A 5,406-nucleotide genomic window follows, 5' to 3' on the forward strand; every position below is an offset into this window, starting at 1 on the left:
CAAAAATTCAAATATGGTTCTAAATACACTTGCAGGTGTTCCAGACATCCATGCCCGCTATGGGAGCACCCTACTACGGCCCTCTATCAATGGGGGCCCGTCCTGAGTGCTTTATTTACTGTTTAAAATTTCACGATGGATACTGATTGCTATACAAGCGGTAACCCAAAAACACAAATATGGTCATAAATGCATTTAACGGTCATTCTGATTTTAATGCCCGCTATAGGAGCACCCTACTACGGCCCTCTTTCACTCAGGGCCGTCCTGGGTGCTTTATGGACTGTTTGACAAGTGCTGGAGGAGGAAATAGAGCCGTGCACCTGGTGATTGAAACCGTGCATCTGGTAACCCAAAAACACAAATATGGTCATAAATGCATTTAACGGTCATTCTGATTTTAATGCCCGCTATAGGAGCACCCTACTACGGCCCTCTTTCACTCAGGGCCGTCCTGGGTGCTTTATGGACTGTTTGACAAGTGCTGGAGGAGGAAATAGAGCCGTGCACCTGGTGATTGAAACCGTGCATCTGGTAACCCAAAAACACAAATATGGTCATAAATGCATTTAACGGTCATTCTGATTTTAATGCCCGCTATAGGAGCACCCTACTACGGCCCTCTTTCACTCAGGGCCGTCCTGGGTGCTTTATGGACTGTTTGACAAGTGCTGGAGGAGGAAATAGAGCCGTGCACCTGGTGATTGAAACCGTGCACCTGGTGATTGAAAACGTGCATCTGGTAACCCAAAAATTCAAATATGGTCCTAAATGCATTTAAGGGTCATTCTGATATTAATGCCCGCTATGGAAACACCCTACTACGGCCCTCTCTCTGTCGGGGGCGACCTGAGTGCATTATGGACACTTTGAAATTTCACGATGGATACTGATTGCTATACAAGCGGTAACCCAAAAACACAAATATGGTCATAAATGCATTTAACGGTCATTCTGATTTTAATGCCCGCTATAGGAGCACCCTACTACGGCCCTCTTTCACTCAGGGCCGTCCTGGGTGCTTTATGGACTGTTTGACAAGTGCTGGAGGAGGAAATAGAGCCGTGCACCTGGTGATTGAAACCGTGCATCTGGTAACCCAAAAACACAAATATGGTCATAAATGCATTTAACGGTCATTCTGATTTTAATGCCCGCTATAGGAGCACCCTACTACGGCCCTCTTTCACTCAGGGCCGTCCTGGGTGCTTTATGGACTGTTTGACAAGTGCTGGAGGAGGAAATAGAGCCGTGCACCTGGTGATTGAAACCGTGCACCTGGTGATTGAAAACGTGCATCTGGTAACCCAAAAATTCAAATATGGTCCTAAATGCATTTAAGGGTCATTCTGATATTAATGCCCGCTATGGAAACACCCTACTACGGCCCTCTCTCTGTCGGGGGCGACCTGAGTGCATTATGGACACTTTGAAATTTCACGATGGATACTGATTGCTATACAAGCGGTAACCCAAAAACACAAATATGGTCATAAATGCATTTAACGGTCATTCTGATTTTAATGCCCGCTATAGGAGCACCCTACTACGGCCCTCTTTCACTCAGGGCCGTCCTGGGTGCTTTATGGACTGTTTGACAAGTGCTGGAGGAGGAAATAGAGCCGTGCACCTGGTGATTGAAACCGTGCATCTGGTAACCCAAAAACACAAATATGGTCATAAATGCATTTAACGGTCATTCTGATTTTAATGCCCGCTATAGGAGCACCCTACTACGGCCCTCTTTCACTCAGGGCCGTCCTGGGTGCTTTATGGACTGTTTGACAAGTGCTGGAGGAGGAAATAGAGCCGTGCACCTGGTGATTGAAACCGTGCATCTGGTAACCCAAAAACACAAATATGGTCATAAATGCATTTAACGGTCATTCTGATTTTAATGCCCGCTATAGGAGCACCCTACTACGGCCCTCTTTCACTCAGGGCCGTCCTGGGTGCTTTATGGACTGTTTGACAAGTGCTGGAGGAGGAAATAGAGCCGTGCACCTGGTGATTGAAACCGTGCACCTGGTGATTGAAAACGTGCATCTGGTAACCCAAAAATTCAAATATGGTCCTAAATGCATTTAAGGGTCATTCTGATATTAATGCCCGCTATGGAAACACCCTACTACGGCCCTCTCTCTGTCGGGGGCGACCTGAGTGCATTATGGACACTTTGAAATTTCACGATGGATACTGATTGCTATACAAGCGGTAACCCAAAAACACAAATATGGTCATAAATGCATTTAACGGTCATTCTGATTTTAATGCCCGCTATAGGAGCACCCTACTACGGCCCTCTTTCACTCAGGGCCGTCCTGGGTGCTTTATGGACTGTTTGACAAGTGCTGGAGGAGGAAATAGAGCCGTGCACCTGGTGATTGAAACCGTGCATCTGGTAACCCAAAAACACAAATATGGTCATAAATGCATTTAACGGTCATTCTGATTTTAATGCCCGCTATAGGAGCACCCTACTACGGCCCTCTTTCACTCAGGGCCGTCCTGGGTGCTTTATGGACTGTTTGACAAGTGCTGGAGGAGGAAATAGAGCCGTGCACCTGGTGATTGAAACCGTGCACCTGGTGATTGAAAACGTGCATCTGGTAACCCAAAAATTCAAATATGGTCCTAAATGCATTTAAGGGTCATTCTGATATTAATGCCCGCTATGGAAACACCCTACTACGGCCCTCTCTCTGTCGGGGGCGACCTGAGTGCATTATGGACACTTTGAAATTTCACGATGGATACTGATTGCTATACAAGCGGTAACCCAAAAACACAAATATGGTCATAAATGCATTTAACGGTCATTCTGATTTTAATGCCCGCTATAGGAGCACCCTACTACGGCCCTCTTTCACTCAGGGCCGTCCTGGGTGCTTTATGGACTGTTTGACAAGTGCTGGAGGAGGAAATAGAGCCGTGCACCTGGTGATTGAAACCGTGCATCTGGTAACCCAAAAACACAAATATGGTCATAAATGCATTTAACGGTCATTCTGATTTTAATGCCCGCTATAGGAGCACCCTACTACGGCCCTCTTTCACTCAGGGCCGTCCTGGGTGCTTTATGGACTGTTTGACAAGTGCTGGAGGAGGAAATAGAGCCGTGCACCTGGTGATTGAAACCGTGCACCTGGTGATTGAAAACGTGCATCTGGTAACCCAAAAATTCAAATATGGTCCTAAATGCATTTAAGGGTCATTCTGATATTAATGCCCGCTATGGAAACACCCTACTACGGCCCTCTCTCTGTCGGGGGCGACCTGAGTGCATTATGGACACTTTGAAATTTCACGATGGATACTGATTGCTATACAAGCGGTAACCCAAAAACACAAATATGGTCATAAATGCATTTAACGGTCATTCTGATTTTAATGCCCGCTATAGGAGCACCCTACTACGGCCCTCTTTCACTCAGGGCCGTCCTGGGTGCTTTATGGACTGTTTGACAAGTGCTGGAGGAGGAAATAGAGCCGTGCACCTGGTGATTGAAACCGTGCATCTGGTAACCCAAAAACACAAATATGGTCATAAATGCATTTAACGGTCATTCTGATTTTAATGCCCGCTATAGGAGCACCCTACTACGGCCCTCTTTCACTCAGGGCCGTCCTGGGTGCTTTATGGACTGTTTGACAAGTGCTGGAGGAGGAAATAGAGCCGTGCACCTGGTGATTGAAACCGTGCATCTGGTAACCCAAAAACACAAATATGGTCATAAATGCATTTAACGGTCATTCTGATTTTAATGCCCGCTATAGGAGCACCCTACTACGGCCCTCTTTCACTCAGGGCCGTCCTGGGTGCTTTATGGACTGTTTGACAAGTGCTGGAGGAGGAAATAGAGCCGTGCACCTGGTGATTGAAACCGTGCACCTGGTGATTGAAAACGTGCATCTGGTAACCCAAAAATTCAAATATGGTCCTAAATGCATTTAAGGGTCATTCTGATATTAATGCCCGCTATGGAAACACCCTACTACGGCCCTCTCTCTGTCGGGGGCGACCTGAGTGCATTATGGACACTTTGAAATTTCACGATGGATACTGATTGCTATACAAGCGGTAACCCAAAAACACAAATATGGTCATAAATGCATTTAACGGTCATTCTGATTTTAATGCCCGCTATAGGAGCACCCTACTACGGCCCTCTTTCACTCAGGGCCGTCCTGGGTGCTTTATGGACTGTTTGACAAGTGCTGGAGGAGGAAATAGAGCCGTGCACCTGGTGATTGAAACCGTGCATCTGGTAACCCAAAAACACAAATATGGTCATAAATGCATTTAACGGTCATTCTGATTTTAATGCCCGCTATAGGAGCACCCTACTACGGCCCTCTTTCACTCAGGGCCGTCCTGGGTGCTTTATGGACTGTTTGACAAGTGCTGGAGGAGGAAATAGAGCCGTGCACCTGGTGATTGAAACCGTGCATCTGGTAACCCAAAAACACAAATATGGTCATAAATGCATTTAACGGTCATTCTGATTTTAATGCCCGCTATAGGAGCACCCTACTACGGCCCTCTTTCACTCAGGGCCGTCCTGGGTGCTTTATGGACTGTTTGACAAGTGCTGGAGGAGGAAATAGAGCCGTGCACCTGGTGATTGAAACCGTGCACCTGGTGATTGAAAACGTGCATCTGGTAACCCAAAAATTCAAATATGGTCCTAAATGCATTTAAGGGTCATTCTGATATTAATGCCCGCTATGGAAACACCCTACTACGGCCCTCTCTCTGTCGGGGGCGACCTGAGTGCATTATGGACACTTTGAAATTTCACGATGGATACTGATTGCTATACAAGCGGTAACCCAAAAACACAAATATGGTCATAAATGCATTTAACGGTCATTCTGATTTTAATGCCCGCTATAGGAGCACCCTACTACGGCCCTCTTTCACTCAGGGCCGTCCTGGGTGCTTTATGGACTGTTTGACAAGTGCTGGAGGAGGAAATAGAGCCGTGCACCTGGTGATTGAAACCGTGCATCTGGTAACCCAAAAACACAAATATGGTCATAAATGCATTTAACGGTCATTCTGATTTTAATGCCCGCTATAGGAGCACCCTACTACGGCCCTCTTTCACTCAGGGCCGTCCTGGGTGCTTTATGGACTGTTTGACAAGTGCTGGAGGAGGAAATAGAGCCGTGCACCTGGTGATTGAAACCGTGCACCTGGTGATTGAAAACGTGCATCTGGTAACCCAAAAATTCAAATATGGTCCTAAATGCATTTAAGGGTCATTCTGATATTAATGCCCGCTATGGAAACACCCTACTACGGCCCTCTCTCTGTCGGGGGCGACCTGAGTGCATTATGGACACTTTGAAATTTCACGATGGATACTGATTGCTATACAAGCGGTAACCCAAAAACACAAA

The sequence above is a fragment of the Oncorhynchus kisutch genome, unplaced genomic scaffold (assembly GCF_002021735.2).
Source record: "Oncorhynchus kisutch isolate 150728-3 unplaced genomic scaffold, Okis_V2 scaffold1509, whole genome shotgun sequence".
In the NCBI taxonomy this organism is placed as follows: Eukaryota; Metazoa; Chordata; class Actinopteri; order Salmoniformes; family Salmonidae; genus Oncorhynchus; species Oncorhynchus kisutch.